Source organism: Callospermophilus lateralis, chromosome 1 (assembly GCF_048772815.1).
Source record: "Callospermophilus lateralis isolate mCalLat2 chromosome 1, mCalLat2.hap1, whole genome shotgun sequence".
Classification (NCBI taxonomy): domain Eukaryota; kingdom Metazoa; phylum Chordata; class Mammalia; order Rodentia; family Sciuridae; genus Callospermophilus; species Callospermophilus lateralis.
In genome coordinates this window covers 13132029-13150388 of record NC_135305.1, presented here as the reverse complement: position 1 = coordinate 13150388, position 18360 = coordinate 13132029, and positions in this window count along the sequence as shown.

The following is an 18360-nucleotide window of genomic DNA, read 5'->3' as shown; positions in this document are numbered from 1 at the left end:
ATGCATGTGTGGGTGTGGGTGTGTTGACTATGATGCATGCCTCATTCTTCTCCCATCTCCTTTCTCCACAGACCACGCCCATGCTGGAGTCTCCCAGTCCCCCAGGCACAGGGTCACAAAGAGAGGAAAGAATGTAGTTCTCAGGTGTGATCCAATTTCTGGACACAGTGGCCTTTACTGGTACTGACAGACTACAGGGCAAGGCCTGGAGTTCCTGATGTCTTTCCAGTAGGAACGTGCAGCAGATGAGTCAGGGATGCCCAGTGAGCGGTTCTCTGCTGGGAGGCCACAGGGATCCTTCTCCACTCTGGAAATCAAGCTCACAGAGTCTCTGTGCCAGCAGCTCAGCCACAGTGTAGCACAAGCTCCTCCTTCCTGATCACAAAACTCATCCTTCTCTCTCTTTGCAGCTCCAAGACACCTAGTGTTCTTTCTTTGCTCTTCAACCTTCAAGGGAAGGTGGTGGACTAGGACTCAGCTGGCCTTTGAGTAGAAAGAGATCACAGAAGGACTACAGAGGATTGGGCGGTTTGTGGGTTTCTGAGATTCCTTTCATTTTGTAGCATTTGCTTTGCCCTCCGTTTCATCCTGTGTTCTCATCCATCCGGAGGGCAATTCCTCTGGATTTGCTTACGGCTCTTGGGGAGGTTTCTGTGGTTCTCTTGGATCCAGAAGTCAGTCATTTCAATTGCTCAGCTCTCCCGCCCACAGGCCGCCCAGGACAGTGAGACACACAGCAGAGCTTGTGCAGCTTTCAGAGCATCACGTTAGGCATCCTAGAAGGAGGTGTCATCAAAGGGCAGTTGTCCACACCTAACTCTTTTAGTCCAGTTTAAAAGCTACATGATCAAAGGTCATGTGATCTGCCCATATGAGGGTCTCTGTCATTATGAGCTGATTTCAAAGATGGGGAAATTCATTCTCCTCAAGATGGTTCTCAACACAAATGGAACAGGGAGTGTGTCAGGGAAACCCCAGGACAACCAAGGACTTGGAATGATTCTAACTCAGGGTAGAGCCAGGGACGCAGGAGCAGATGCTTGGAACTGGAGACAGTCCTTTGGGTGACATAGCAGACCTAAAATGAGCTCTATAATCCAGCACAGAGTCTCCTGGCACTTCACCAACGTGCCTTTAGCTCCCTCCACTCCTCTTCTTCTTCCAGAACCATCTCTCCCTCCCAGCTGCTCACATAAGCAGGTGTGCATTGTCCAAGTCCTTCTTGGTGTAGGATGCCCTTGGTACCCCTTCCCTCTGCCAACTGCTGCCTTCCCCATGAGATACTGCTCCGTACATGATTGTTGCCTTAAGGTTAGCCCACATTTTCTTACATTATAGTTCTACTTTTCATTCACCCATTTAACTCTGTCTTGAAGATGACCTCATTACATGCCCAGGTCTTTGCTCATATATATTTTTGAGTTAACAGTGACAGTCATTTGGTTCTGGAGGTTTGGGTTTCTTGGCATTTTTTATTTATCTTGAGTAATAGAGTAAGGAAACTTACACTTCAATTCCTGTGTTTTCTTACTAATAGTTTTACACTATATATTATTTCCTGCCATTCCTCTCATTTTATTTCTCTGCATTTAGAAGACAATTTGAAGGGTGAAGATCTCAGAGCAAAATGCCATATCTGTGAGTGGAGACTGATGGTGTTTTATGAAGCGTGACAACTGAAAGGAATAGTCAGAATTAGTATCAGTGTTGGGATTAGGGTTTAAGGAAGTTGATCCTAAAACTTTTCCATTACTACTTCTGGACTCCTATCCTAATTTTGGAGTGCACGCTTTATCATTGCCTGGCCACAAGATGGCACTGTGAGGCCATTGGGCTCCAGTGATCTCCAGGGAGAGTCTGAGCAGCCAAGGAAGAGAAGGGTTAAGAACAGCCTGGACTTGGGTCCCACATCAGACTGGTGTGAGAAGTTTTCAGTTATTATTCGGGTACTTACATCGCTGGGAGGGGTAGGAGGTCCCTCTAAGCTGAGATGCACAGTTGAAGAATGTGGGTAGGACAGCTGCAGGTGTCAGGGCAGCTACAGATGGAGCACAAACTGCCCCAGAGGGAAGAGGGAAACCACAGGTGGGGGTGCCCCAACTCAGTGCATTACTGCCACACCCACCGTCCCCCAGTTCTTGCTAAGCAGCAGCATCCATGAGTGGAGTGTTTGATTTGCCTGAGCCAGTGGGGAGGCCCTGGGCCAGGGACAGCCCACAGGGTGTGGAGGAGTGGCATGAGGGCCCCACCTCTCAGGTGACTGGAGAGCAGCCTCAGAGCCCCAGCTGTCATCCTGTGGTCACAGCATTAGCTGGGAGAGCTCCTTTCCATGGGGACCTGCATGAACCCCAGACTCTTCTGTGTGTCCCTTTGTCTCCTGGGAACAGGTGAGTTCTACAGCTGCTGGAAAACCCTGTCACGGGTTTAAGTCCAGGCTCCCAACTTCCCTTTCCTCTGCAGATACAGACACTTTTTCAGTCTTGACTTTGCCTATGGCTCCCTCTCCACAGGCCTCATGGACGCTGTGATCACCCAGAGGCCCCGACACCTTATCCTACACACGGGAAAAAAGACAACCCTGGAGTGTTCTCAGAACCTGAACCATTATGCAATGTTCTGGTACCGTCAAGACCCAGGGCAGGGGCTGAGGCTGCTGCACTACTCAGGCAGTGTTGGCAGCACAGCTGAAGGAGAAGCCTCCCAAGGGTCCAGTGCCTCCAGGGATCAGAAGGAGCATTTCCCCCTGACCCTGGAGTCCCCCAGCACCAGCCAGTCCTCCCTGTACCTCTGTGCCAGCAGCGAAGCCACAGCAGGGCACAGCCAGCTGCTCTCTGCACAAGAAGCGCAGCCACAGGGTTCAGGTGGACTCTCCTTGCAGAGCCCCTGCCTCAGCCAGCAGAAAACATTGTCCTGAAGCCCTCCAAGACTGCCAGCCTCAGCCCCCGGGCCTCGTGCAGCATGGATATGAGAGCTAGGTTCACTAGTGTGTGTGTGTGTGTGTGTGTGTGTGTGTGTGTGTGTGTGTTGTCCTGAAATACATATAACATTCAATGTCACTTTCTCAATTGAGTATTCTAGTAATTGTGTCAAGGAGAGAAAATCGCTTCAACATGAAATTTGGATTTCACTTTCTTTTCCAGGGAGAAGAACAATGCAGATAATCTAGGATTTTCTTAGTTGACTTCCATTGCAGAAAGTCACCTTTAATTCCATTAGATCCCAAGCAAACATACCCTGTGAAATAAATCTCATTAACAAGTTTTAAAACACACCCATAAACTATCCAGAGAGGGGAAATGTTGTTAGAGGCACCAAAATCCCATTAGATCTGAAGAAAATACATTAGGAGAATTATAAAAAAGTCAATAAACTATGTCTTCACAGAACTGTGTTGAGTCTTATGGTATTTTGAAATAGGACCTTGATTCTTAATTGTGTTGGCTGGAATTAAAATACATGATCACCTTAATGTTCTTCTTACAAAGTATTACAGCATAATATTGGACAACAATTTTATCTTTCTCCAGCCCATCTTCCTCCTTGGGACCTGCAGAACAGGTCCACACACATAAGCATGATTTCTAAATTGGGACCCATTTTCTGCAAGACGATGAGGATTACAGCTGGGATTCTAAGAACACAGAAAACCCTAGTGTTTATGGTGCACACTGTGACCCTCTATGAGGCTGCCAGGGGTGAGCACCTGCTCACACAGGGCCCTATGTGTGAAGAGGGGAGCAGGCAGCTTGTTGGTAAAATGTCAGTTTACAGCTGATGAATGGATGAAAGCTCAAATGAATGATTGATTGGTGAGACTGATGGAGACTAGTTCCATAAGTTTTGACACTTAGAGCAATTTATGAATGAGTCCCAGCAGCCTTGTGGATTTTTTCCTAAGTTTCTGTTTGTCTACAACTTTAATTCAGCAATCAATGCCCAGATGTTTTTTCTCCAACTTGATAATGTGGTTTATTTTGATGCTATATTTTTATGTTGTATATTTCAATCCTGAACACTTTTATAGTCTAAGTATTTTGTGTAATATATGTATGCATATGTTTGTTTATATTTTTGAAAAATTTTTAAATTGAAAAACAGAATACAAGCATATCTTTGTACATAACTTGCATGCATCACATGATTCATTTATTTAGTTCATATTAATCATTTACTAAGGTAAAATCAGGAGTAACATACTCAAGCTAATCAGTAGACTTTTGCCAAATATTGATAACAGCACACACCATTGCAATCATAACCAAAATCATGATTAAGAATATGTCCATCACCCAAGAAAGCTTCCTGTGCCTCTCCCCACCTATTCTGTTGAAGAGGTAACCACATTTCTCATTCCTATCCTCATTGACAAGTTTTGTGTGTTCTTGAACTTCATAGAAATGGAGTTATATACCACTCCTTTTTATTGACATCTATTCCACACACAAAAGATTACATTTTTGAAGTGTATCTATGTTGTTTGGTATATCAGTAGATTATTCATTTTGATTGCAGAGTTGTGTTATGTAAGGGTACCATAATTTCTCTACTTATTTCAGATGTACTATATACAAAGGAATGGGATCTACCCAGGTCCACATTCTAGAAATATTTGGAGTTCTCAGTCTTCTTCATCAGTCATCCTATTGGGTCTGTAGTGGTGTCTCCTTCCCACATCCCTCATGAGCAATACTACTTACTGTTGTCATGTACTTATTGGTTCTTCCTACCTTCTTACCGCGTTTCCTCCCTTTGTAAAATGTCTGCTTTTAAATTTGCCCATTAAAAATTGAATTATTTGATTTTATTTTTGATATCTAGGGAATATCTTTGTATATTCTAGATAGGAGCCGTTTGGTGATTGAACTACTGAGTCTGTCTTCTCACAGAGTGGCTTACCATTTTCTTTTCTTAACAGTATGTTTTGATGACCTGAAGTTTTACATTTGAATGAAGACTGCTTCACATCTTGTTCTTTTATGTCTAGTCATTCGCATCCTAAGCCATTTTTTCCCTCCCCAATGTCATGAGTTGCTCTTTTCTGGTTCTTACTCTATGTTCCACTGTAGCAGCCTCTTTTCCTGTTCTTTGTCATAAATGAACAAGGCTCTGCCTCCCAAATCATGAGGTGAACATCTGTCTATCCTGCCACACCTGTCTCTTGACATTATTGGCTTCCCCTTACCATTGTCACTCTTCCTTGGATTCCTTAGGGCTCAGTGAAGTGGGGATGGGTGGGTGTTGTTGAGAAGGGCATCCAGGTGCAGCCCCACCACGTCACCTGCACAGGAGATGAGTGCCGTAGCCTTCCCTCCGGAGGAGCACATGAAGATGTGTGGCAAATGTTTTCTGGATTTTTTTTTTTTTGGCCTCTATGTCCCCAAATCACTGTTTATTTTCACAATGAATATTTCTCAGTGTTTCTCCTGGCTCTGTTTGCAATGTTAATTGCACAATGTTAGAAGTTTTGGCATCTAATTGCAGAATGTAGAAACTTTGTTACCTCTAACTGCTGAATGTTAGATCTTTTGTGGATGTTTTTAAAGCAAAATATATACTCCAAAGCTCATTTTTCCCCTTGCTAGGTCTTTTAGTCAAAGTCCTGGGAAGATTGAGAAGAGAGAATTAATGGATTATTTACAAAGTCATACAGGTTCACAGGAAACTATCAAGGTTAGGAGAAGCATCTGGGGCTAGAATTAGTGGGTGGTTCTTATTCACATTGGCCTCAAATCCAGATCAGAGGCTTTGAGGCTCTGGGCATGAGAAGTGTCTTCTATAGCAAGCTTTATAAATTTCTTTTATTTGTTCTAATTAGTTGCACATGACAATCAAAAATATTTATGTACTTTGATATATCATACATAAATGGAATATAATTTCTTATTTTTCTGATTGTACATGTTGCAGAATCATATCAGTCATAAGGTAATAATATCTGTTTTATTCTACTGTCCTTCCTACAAGGTCCTGTGCCATTTAGTAAAGAACAATAGCCACTAAGAGCTGCATTCTAGCAAGAAGGGAGCCGTGGGAATAGATCTTGCAAACCAGGACAATTGTTGCCCTCCCTCACTCCATCTCCTCACATTGTCTCCCATGAGCCACATTCACAAGGGAGCGAGAGATGAATGAAGGCCATTAATATAGTAAATTGTGGTCAGCCTCTAGAAACCAGGATGGATCTGGAGGGAAAAGATCAATTCTGCAGATTGTTACTCAAGGGATGGTGTTGGGGGTGGTAATTGCAAACTTGCTAATCTTGTACTTTTAGCTGAAACAGTTGCAGAATGTTTGGGGGAAATGTTACTACTAACAATTTACAGACAGCCCAGGCTCCCTTTTTACCTGCTCAGATGGAATGAATCTTGGTTATTCTGCATCACTGACAATTGAGGTGAGGAGCTAGGAACACTTCCTGAGAAAGGAAAAATGTAGTCCCCAAGAGCACCCTCCTAGTGACCTACTTCCTCCACCAGGCCAGGCCTGCCTACAGTTACCACCCAATAATCCATTCAAACTATGAATTAATACAAATCAGGTTATAGCTCTCATACTCTAACCATTTCACTTCTGAACATTCCCACATTGCCCACATGGACTCTATGGTAGACACCTTCTATCCAACACACCTCAGGACTCTTTGTAGTTATCACTTTGGGTTTTGATATTCAGATTAGAAAATTGCTGTCTACTTCCAAATGATTATGTTTTCTTATTTCAGTCCTTTTGTCTGACTCACCTCAGGCCTAGAACGTTAGAGTGCACTGGTCTTATCTTTCCTCACTGCCCTGGAAAAGCTCTGGTCTCTTTTCTGGGTCTCTGTTTAATTCATCTGCTTCATGAGTTTTTGCACTAATGACACACTATCTTATTTCCTGATGTTTTGTTCCTTTTCGCTAAGGACTCATGATGACTATTGATTCTTTTTATTTTTCATACATATTTTATAATGTCTCACCAAAGTCTTCAAGAACAATATGCCTGCTGACAATTTTCCTTTGTTTTCCTAAGTGCCTAAAGTGCATCATAGAACAACTCTTAATAATATTAACAAGACCATTAACCATATTAATATATCTAGCACCAAAGAGTATAAAATATGCACCATTTGATATCTCATCAAAGATTCCCACCATACACAAGAGCAAAATATAAACTCTAGGGGGAGAAAAATCAATCAATGCAAACCAACCCAGCAGTGATGATCTGGCAGAATAAAATACAAAATTAATACTGTATCTGTAGCCCATAGATGCAATATTTCCTAGAGATGGGGATATAGAAGAAGATACAAATCAAGCTTCTGGAAGTACAAATCACAGTGTGTATGATGAAAAAAATAATAATACCTTGGACATAAGGAACAGCAGATTAGACATCACAGAAGAAAAGAGATTGGACTAAGAAAACATACAACAGTATGCAATTCATAATGAAACAGAGGAGCATAAGGCCATAAATGAGCTGGAAAAGGGTTGAAGAGGCTTAATATGCAATAAGAGATCCAAAATGTACATGTCAAAATTTAAATTTCTTAAAAGGATCATTTGCTCTCTATTAAAATAATTCTGACACAGCAAAAGGTTTATAATATCTGAAATATAAATCAAGTTAAGCAGTAATAAGAAAACAGGAAGAGCACAAATAATGAAATGTCAACCCATTGAAAGTTTTGCATAATGTACATGAAGCCACTTGAGGGTGACTGTGTTGAGCAGAAATGTTTACTGCAAACTTTGGAGCAACCACTAAAATAACAAAGTCCAGAGTTAAAGCTAATCAGCTGGCAAGCAAGAATCAAGTTATAAAAGTGCTCAATTATTCTACAAGCTAGAATAAAATAAATGGAACAAAGGAGAGACAGGAAACAAATACAAGTTGGCAGAGGAGACCTTAACTGAATTAGCAATCCCATCAAATCTAAATGGTCTTAATGTCCACATTAAAAAGCATATAGAATAATTTTGAACAAAACAGGAAAAAAAAACAGCTATATGTCTTCTACCAAAAATGTAGTCTCTGACATCTCTAGAACTTAATTAAAAAACAATTACACAAATCAATAGTCTGGGAAAAAAATCTCCACTATTTCAAAATTAAATGACAATTTTCTAAATTACTCCTAAAGCAAAGAATAAATCAAAACAAAAATTTAAAAATGTGTTAAACCGAATAAAAAAATATAACAGGCAAAATTTAGTAGGATGCCACTAAAGCAGAACTTAGGGAAAACTGCTTAACAGGGAATATTCCCTATTCCTTCAGGACAGCACTGCTTGGACATCAGAATCAGAGATATTGCAACAATAACAACAGAGAACTAAATATGCCTTGTGAACACAGAGCCAATGATTCTTTTAAAGTGGCATATTGGGCACAATAATACTTAAAAAGAATAACATGACCAAGTGAAACTTACTTCAGTAATGGGCTGCTTTAACATGCACCTAGAACATCAGAGTGAAAAAAAGATGATCACATCTATTGATGCTCAGCACAAATTTATTTAAATTCTGTATCCAATCCTGACAAAACTATTAACAACCTCTCAGTAATATAATATTTTCTTTACCTAATAAAAGGCTCTCATGTAAAATGTAGAGTTAAACACAATATTTTTTAGGTAGACTGTAGTTACTCACAGATGCATTCTGAAGTCCCTAGATAATCACTAAAAGTAGCAAAAAGGAAGGGAAAAATCATACGTCAACAAACAGTACTGGAAAAACTGCATCTTGACATGAAGGTATAATGAATCTCAGCTCTTATCTCATTCAAGAAGACAGACACAGGCAAACTATCACCCAGGGTAAAGTATGATCTGTGCTTCCTTTCATAGGGCCCAGGCAAAGAGTGATTTTTTTCACTTGTGAATTATTGAAAATATTTTTAATGTCAGAGTATGTGAAAATTACACAAAACTCCAATTTCAGTAATGATAAACTTTTAACAGAACACAGCCACATTGGTTTCATTATATTGTGTGTGTTAGCTTTTGTACCATGATGGAAAGGGAGTAGTCAGTAGACAAAGACTGCATGGTAGGCACACAATGCACAAAATAGGAAAGTTAGAAAACTGTGAGAAGAAGTTTGCTGACACTTGCCACAAACAAAAGTTAATTTCAGGTGACTTGAAGTCCTCAGTAATCAGAAAACTCAATCCCAAAGCTTCTGGAAGAAAGTTTATCTAACTATCCTAAAGATCTTGGTGTAGGCCAAGGTTCCTAATAGAGGCAAAACAAATGTGCTATTCCTAAAAGAGTAAAATGTTCTCTTTCTAAATAAATATAATGGTAAATAAATGTGAATGAAAGGCCTGTATGGTATTCATAATACCAAGAATTCCTATGAACCAATCAGAAAGAGCACAAAAAGTTCAAACAAAGAAAGGAGTCAAAGTGTTGAACAGAGTAGTCAGAAGATACTGAGTTCCTGTTCCTGGGGAGGATGGGTTTTAGTCCCAGCTGCTTAGAGGATCATTGGAGATAGAAGTCCAATATCTCCCCTCTAAGGACTGACTTTGGGTACAGAAAGTGGTTTGCCCACTCCCACCCCATTTCCAGGGCAGCTGGCATCTAGTATCTATCTGGTGGGCATCTTCCATCCTATTACATTCATCGACAAGATTTAGAATTTTTATTCCCTTTCTCAGAAGAATAAAGGAGTTTGTTTCATGCCTCCCTCAATCACCATGACAGCTGAGACTGCAACAGGTAAACCTCAAACCTGTGGGTGCTCTGCTGTGCCCTGCAGTTCCTGAGGCCTCATTTAGAAAGCCATAATCTCCCTGGACAGCCTCCCTACTGTTCATCCTAGAGATTGCACAATGGCCACTAGAGGGCACTGTGGGTCCACTGAGTGAGCTGCAGCCAGTGCTTCTGGAAGACAGTGGCTCAGGGGTCTTGGCTGGGGGCCTGCATTAGGGATAACACCTGAGGAGCCAGGCAGTGCTGCACAGGACAGAAGAACCGTGGTCTCTGCACATCCCATGATGTGCATGTGAATGACTCAGGGCAGGGAGCCATGAACTGCACCTTGGTGAATCAAGGCCTCTCTGGGAGCCTGCATTTGACAAGGGGTGTGATGGGGCTCTAGGGGGCAGCTCACACCACCATCCAGGTGGAGAAAGAGAAGCTCCTGACTCACAGGAAAGTTAGAAAAGTGTGATCACGGACTTCACCCCACATTCCACCCTGCCTTGCTCAGCACAGCCAGCTGCCCCTGTCCCACAGAAGTTCCACAGAATGGGGAAAGGACTACATCAACTGAGCATGTCCAGGGGCTACAGGAGATCTGCTGAACCCACAAGCACACTGGCATCAGAAGAGTGACATCTCTGATGTCATGGTAAATGCTCCAAACAGAGAAAAGGGAGGAGCCAAGTGCCTGCTCTCAGCCCAGGAGACCAGCACCCTGAGTGCAAAGATGCTTAGACCTGTCCTTCCTGACTCTGCCTGGGGACCCAGGCTCCTCTGCTGCTTCACCCTTTGTCTCCTGGGAGCAGGTGAGTCCTGAGCACAGGGGACAGCCCCTGGAGCCACAGTCCTCACTTGTTGCTTTGCATCAAACTCCTCCTTGGGTTAGGTGTTCACTCCTGTCTCCTTCCTCCCCAGGTTCAGTGGATGCTGAAGTCATCCTGTCCCCGAGACACCTAATCAGAGCAAAGGGAGGAAAGGGCATTCTGAAGTGCTATCCCATCTCTGGACACAAAAGTGTGTCCTGGTACCAGCAGGCTCCTGGTCAGGGGCCTCAGTTCCTTGTTGAATATTTTGATAAACTGCAGAGGAACAAAGGAAACCTCCCTGATCGATTCTCAGCTCAGCAGTTTGATGACTATCACTCTGAGCTGAACATGAGCTCCTTGGAGCTGGGGGACTCAGCCACGTATCTGTGTGCCAGCAGCTTGCACAGCCCTGCAGAGCCCCTGGCTTTCTGTACCCTAACCTTCCTGTCGCAGCTGAGGGTGTTCTAGGGAGAGGAGGTGGAGGTTACCACATAGACTCAGTCAAGGCCCATGGATGCTTCTAGCTCTTTGTTAACCCTCTGTCTGCCCTGCTAAGCTCAGCCAAAGTGCTCCTTGTCATTCAGACCCCAGTCCTTCTGGGTGTTCTTTTATCTAAGCCAACAGTTTTCAATTCCCACCAAGTGGCAGGAACCCGTACTCAGTGCTAGAGTGTGGGTATTTATGATAACACTGGTATACGCTTTATAGATGATTACAGTATATCACTTTATCAAGAGAAAGTTGCATGTAGCTCATGGACTCTCCCTATATTTCATATTTACTAGTATCAAAGAGAGAATTGGAAACCTACATCTCCTAAATCAGAAGTTCTCCTGAAATACATTGTTGCTGCCTGATATTGGACAAGAATGTGTTTCAGAGCAGAGCCTCTTGCATTCAAGACCATCTGGGCAGCAGGGGGAAGGCACATTATGGGATAGAGTGATGTAGCTTATTGCCTTTCAATACGGAGGACACTTGAAACTAATGGAGGGGCTGTTGTCTGTCCTGTCACAGCTTCAAGCTCAAGTGTACATTTCCAACAACAGAAAACTTGTGACCCTATAATTAATGACTAAGTCAATTAAAAGGAGATATTCCCAGGGGATGCTCATCTCCCCAAGGAAGTTTGAGTATTGTTGGTAATTCAGACTTTACTTTGGAGATGATCCTTAGAGGTAGGTAATTCAAAGTGTCCTCTGTTGGTGACTCTTGGGACCAGCCAATCTGTGGCCACAGATATGAGAGCCCGTCCTGGGTGCCCACTGATTTCCTCCTGTTGTCTCTGTGTTTCTGCACCCTGTTCACTAGGCCTGATTGTAGGGAGTATCCATTAAGAGTCCATCAATGTGTGGAGACACGGAAAAAGGCCTGACAGTGAGATATGGCCTGTGTGGGAAAGCACAGCACTCACTGCTATTGCATGATAGCAGATTCATGACTGAATGAATCTTTTACTATTTGGTGGATACGAGATCATATGAACGAGGACAGAACATTTCCCTGTGACAGTGGGGGCACAGGTCACATGCAGATATCTCATCCACATCACTAATGATCCATCTCTTGTCTTGAATACAAATATTGTCATGGGGACCTAAGTGGCCAGGATTCCAAGGTCTCACCTAAAACAAAGAATTCATATCCATAGTGATGCACTAGGGCTTCAGAATATATAGAAGGACTCCTGTTCCTGACCTTTTGTGAGACTAGTTAAAAAAGTTTTTCAAGTAGAAGTGACCTTGATCTTGATGCTTTCAAAACTTTCTGGTGGCCAATGATTCTTGTAGTCAAGAACAGCATTTCAGACTGACATCTAATTCCCAGAGTTTGGGCGAATAGAAGAACTAGTATAAGGAACTTGGAGATGATGTTTGAGCAGAGAAGTTATAGAAGGCACCATGACTGCCATGCAGATGTTCCTTATAGTGAAGAAATATTGGGAAAAGTTAAAGTTACACACAAATAAGAAACTATATACTTATAGGAATAAAAGCTTCCCAGAGGACCAAATATTCTTCCCAAAATTTAGGAAGGATGATTCCTTCTTATAGTTTAAAGCAGACTACAAATTCTTTCCGTTCACAGATGTTGAATTCTGCATATGTAGCATAAAATATCACCACATTTCACAATATTATATATACATATGTATGTAATTGAAAGTTGACTTTTCCCTTAGGGAAGGGTTGTGGTAAGTTATTTGTACAGCTCATGTATTTGTAGGGGACAAGTCATCACTCGGCTGCTAATGGCAAAAGTTCTATTTCCCCAAAACAGACTCAGAAGACATGGGATTCTCCCTCATTCCTACAAGGAGAATCAAGCTCTTCCTCTGTGTGGCCTGCTGTCTCCTGTGGGCAGGTGAGTGCTGGTTGGGGGGGGGGGGTCTTCCTTCTCTGAAATTCCAAGGCTTCAATCCAAGTATCTCTTGAGGTGACATAAACTTCTGTCCTTCTCTACCACAGGACACATGGAGGCTGGAATCACCCAGAGCCCAAGACATATCATCACAGAGACAGGAGAAAAGGTGACTTTGAGATGCCACCAGACCTACAACTATGACTATATGTATTGGTATCGACAAGACCCAGGGCAAGGGCTGCAGCTGATCCATTACTCATATGCTGTTGACAACACTGAAAAAGGAGACGTGTCTGACGGGTACAGTGTCTCCAGATCAAACACAGAGGACTTCCCCCTCACTCTGGAGTCCACCACCCACTCCCAGACATCTGTGTACTTCTGTGCCACCAGTGACTACACAGTGCTCCAGGGCCACCTCCTGGCTGCACATGAATAGGAAGACTGTGGCTGCCTGTGCTCAGGAGCCCTGGCCACCCCAGGAAGCAGAGCCCTTGCCAGCCTGGGGGCCTCACAGCCTGGGCAACAGGCCCTCAGTGCTGAGATCCTCCCCTGCCAGTCTCAGCCTGACCTGACCTCCCTGCCCCTTAGCTTGCTGCTGCTCTCCTCAGCAGCCCCCTCTTTCTACCTGCAAAAGGAAAATGCATCTTAGTGGAGGTTCCTGTGGAAGGCCTTGCCAGTCTCAAGGCCACCACCTTCTCTCCCCAGGCTCCAATGTCTCCCTCATCCTCCTATAGGCTCTTCAACCTCAGCCCTGAGTCTCCTCCCCCATGACCTCTGCTCCTGGCTGCCTCCATCCTGGGGGGAAGCCCTAGGGGTCTGTGTCATGTGCCCTCCTGTCCCTCCATCCTCCCTGCACCTGGCCCCTGGCTGTCAGCTCCTGTCACACTCTCCTCTGTGAGTTATTTCCCCCATGAGGACTTGTCCTTTGATCCCAAACATATGTCCTATTCTCATTCCTGGGTCTACTTCATTCCATCATGAAAGTGTATTTCAGGTACACTAATCCTTAATTGTGACATGCAAAACGTTAAATTTATTAGAAAAGATAAAGGAAATAGTTTTATCATTTCCTTGAAGGAGGATTTAACTTTATTCAAGACACAAAAGAAGACAATCCATAAAGAATGATTTTTTTAAATTATGGCAGTTGTATTAAAGCATTATTAATTTAAATCACACTTTCTGGAAGGTCAAGAGAAGGATCTGTTCTCTTGTATTTTCAGTCACTGGAGGCCACCAGCACCTTGGCTCATGGCCCCCTTTAAACTTTAAAGCCAACAGTGACCACTTGAGCCTTCCCTTGGGCTGTGTTACTCTGGCTCTTCCTCCTTTTCTTTCCACATCTTAAGACCCTTCTGATGGTAGCAGCCTAGGGGGAACATTCTGGGTTAATCTCCTTGTTATCATGTCCCCAATGAGCCACCCTAACTCCACTGGAAACTTCATGACTCCCTGGGTATGCAATGTCACATATTCACAGGCTCCAGAGACTAGTCATGCACATCTGTGGAGGAATACCATTTGGCCTGCCACATGTAGGCACCTGGAAATAGAAGGAACAACAATGCTGGTGGTTAGAAAGCAGTGAGGAGCCTAGTCTTACACTCTAGGTTCAAGACACCCTGTAAGAGGACAATGCCTTCAAGGGAAGCAGGCACATCAGACGCCTCCAGCCTGCCTGTAACTGTGGGCTATCTAAAGTTGTCAGGTTCTCCAGGTGCAGGGCACTCAGAAGGCTGTCTGGGTGTCCACAGCACATATGGACTTTTGTTCCTTCTTTGTAAGGAGATAACGTAATGGGCCACCCCAAGAAACAGAGCATGCTCCAGCTCTCCATAACGCCAACCTGAGAGGAGGTGTGCTGGGGACAGGTCCTTTCTATAGGGAACAGGCAGGTGTTCATGACATCAGTGCAGTCCCCGTAGATTCACAGTGAGCTGACCTCTTCCTCTTCCTGGGGAGGCACAGGTCAGCTCGTACCTAGCAGAGGGCGATTTGGTTGTTAGGGTGTGACTGGGGTCTTGTGCCATCAGTGAGAGCAATACCAGAGTTCAGGAGAAGCTGGTTGCAAGGAGATAGGGGATTCGGGTTTCAGTGCTTGGAGTTTGAGGCACAGATGGAAGGAATGGGCAGGCTCTGAGGTGAGGGGCTCTGGAGAGGAGTCATTGAGAGATGATAATGTCAAACAAACTGCAGAGGGCCTAACGTGTAGGTCTGTATCTCAGGTCTTTTAAAACTGAACCCAGTCCTGACCAGTTCATCACCCAGCTGTACAGCCTCCTCTGAAGGGAGCTTTCAAGTTGGGGACAGTGGCTCACTGGATGATGTCACTGACAGATGCATCTTGTGAGAATAAAATGTCCTAAGATTCCTTTCTTGTTCCTGTTCAGAAAGGCCCTCTAGGTCTCCCACATCTGCTCTCACGCTGCTGTGGGCAGCCAGACCCTGTGTTGTGTGGCCCTGTGTGTCCTGGTAGTAGTGAGTGTCTAGAATACTTAGCTTCCTCGTGCTGAACTTCCTTTTTAATAACTCCCTATATTTTACTTTTCTGTCACTCAATTCTCTTTCTTTACAGAGCTCACAGATGCTAGGGTCAACCAGACACCCAGGCAAAGTGACAGGGAGGGGACAACCAGTAACGCTGAGATGTGAGCCTACATCAGGACATACCTATCTTTTCTGGCCCGGACTGTGGGGCAGGGTTGCTGTTGCTCTTTTTTTTCATAAGCAGATCTGTCCTAGATGATGAGAGAAGGCCCACGGACAGATTCTCAGCTACCATGCCCAATGCCTCCTCCTCCACTCTCAAGGTCCAGTCCACAGATCGCAAGGACTCAGCAGTGTACCTCTGTGCCAGCAGCCCAGCCACAGAGCTGCAGAATCACCCTGTGCAGGCGCAGAGACCCTCTTCTTCCCCTGCTCCCTCCAGCCCCAGCAGCCCTGAATGAAGTCATCCCTGCTCCTCCCTCCACCTTAGATCTCTACCAGACAGAAAATGATAAGCTATCAACACTGGAAATCTTGGTAGAAAATAACATTTAGGTTATGTGTTTCAAGATTCCTCAAAAATTGTTTGCGGGCTCAAACTCACTTGTCAGGGAAAACTTAAGGACCCATGGGGTAGACCAAAATTTCTTCCGGCTTTTTCACCCCAGGTGGGTGTGGGGGCCCCAATAAGGGCTGACCTGTCACCTTACCTGCGTCTCCATGCTGTTAGCCTCCTAAGCTATAACAGGCCCTTTCCCCCCATGAGTTATCGTTAATGGAAAGGAATGTTTTTGACTAACATTTTGAACATTTTACTTCTTGTTTCTAATTTGAATTAATATTTCTGTAGAGTCTTTTAAAGGCACTTGGTAAAATAGGCAGTTCAGCTGTGAGCTACCCATCCTAGAATGAAGGATCCGTCTGTCTCTGCCCCAGTGAGCAAGGCCCAGTGCCAGCTGAAGGCTACTGTGGACTCTGAACCCTGAGAAAGTTCTCTGATGGTGAGCGGCCTGCTCTGGAACATTCAGGTGGAGTCACAGTAGGACTTCCCAGACCCTGCAGGCGTCTCCAGTCTTACTTTGCCCCCTTTCCACCAGATCCAGTGTTCTTCACACAAATCTGCATGTTTCTTTTGATCTGTGCCAGCAACGTCTCCTTAGCGTCTGCCATCTCCAAAAATGATTTTAATTCTTCTCTTCTAGGACCTTATTTCTATACCCATGGATTCTTAAACCCAACCAGGTCATCCTTGTGAACTGGTGCCAAGGATACCTGTGTCCAAGTTGCCAAGACAATTCAGGTTTACCAGAGGTCTGCCACATAGCCATGTTCCATTTTTCATTGATTAGATTTTCTCACTCAGGAGCTCTGGATTTCAGTGTAAAAACAATGCAGAATGAAGTATCGTGGATTTGGAACGTGCATTCAGAGACATCCTGTTTGTATCTGTTCCTCCTTCTGGCTCCTCTCTACTGCTGCCAGACCAATTTGCTCCCTACTGCCTTAACACCCCACCCCTTCTGCACGTGTGACATTGTAATATCACCTATCACCGTTGTACTCTCTTGTTTTGTGCTCTTACCTTCAGCTCTGTCTTCTCATTCAGCCCTACTGCCCACTGCTGGCCCTGCCCACTCTGGGTGTCTGTGACCTCAGGTGGACAATTTATACACACATTGACTCCTCTGTTTCCTGACCCCTTCACTTCTGAGGACTTTTCCCCTGCAATTCTTGTCAGACTTGCTTCTCTCCCAAGATAACTATCAGCTGAATGAATGAAGGAATGAATCTTTCTCTCTCTTAGCCTTAAGATTCCTTAGGAGGGGACGTTGACATTTTTTACACTAATAATAATTAAGTATTTGACATGGAAGCTAATAAATTCATAGGTTTTGCATGAATCAAGAAATAAATAGACTTAAAGAAACAAATGCAAATCAAGTGCTTGGAGCTGCTGTTCTGTAACACGTGGCAAAATCTGTGTTCCATCAGGGTAGCTCGAAGGTGATGTCATCAAGCACCACCCTTGTCATCAGGTGCAGCAGGTGCTTTGACCTCTTTCCCACCAAGCCTCCCTGTTCTCCTTCTTTGATTTTTCTATTGTTGCAAAAAGCCTTAATTTACTCTATTGACACAATGCAGCAATTTTCTTAAGATAAACTTTCTAATTTGTGTATATCCAGCCACTCTCCATTGATCACAGCACAAAAATCTCAATTTGGGGATTTGAATTGTTTAAGCTTGGACCACGGGATGCTTTATAACATTTAGGGATCCAGATATTCATCTCCTTACAAAATATTCTTATGCAATTTATTATCCCTGTGCATTTGCTCTTGTAATTTCTCCCACCTTCTACATGCTTTCCAGTCCTTCCAATCCCTCAAGACTCTGGTCAAATGCTCTCTTCTCTATGAATTGGCACATGAGCTTACTTCTTCTTCATGAGTAACAGGTACTCATTTTGTGAAGCACCTATCATGATCAGAATCATCCTCATTGATTAGCCTCTTTTTTACATACATTTGAAGATCAGGCATTTTACTGGGCCCTGTTTTGTTTCAAATTTAAATGCACATCACAGTGTTATCTGCAGTTCCTGCTTGGGAATCAGGACTTAGGAACTGCTTTAGATGTCTATAAATGACTCACATGTGGTCACCAGATTTTGCTTTCTCCAATTCTGCTCATTCTTGCACACATGGGTAAAAAATACAATAATTTTGCTTCTAAAAAATAAATATAATTGTCTAATTGTTTCACCTGTAGAAAAGATGTTACTATAATCATGCATTAATAATATCCAATAGATGAATTTGTGATCAGTAGCAGGCCTATTAACATCTCCACTTGATCAATTTAAATGCAGAATATGTTTTTAGTGGGAGGAAACTGCTGGTTTCTGTTCATAATGATACACAGAGCTGCACATTGGCTGCTACTCTTATCTGGACCTTTTTTGAGATCATGGGTAATTATCACCTCTCTGTTCATTGCTAG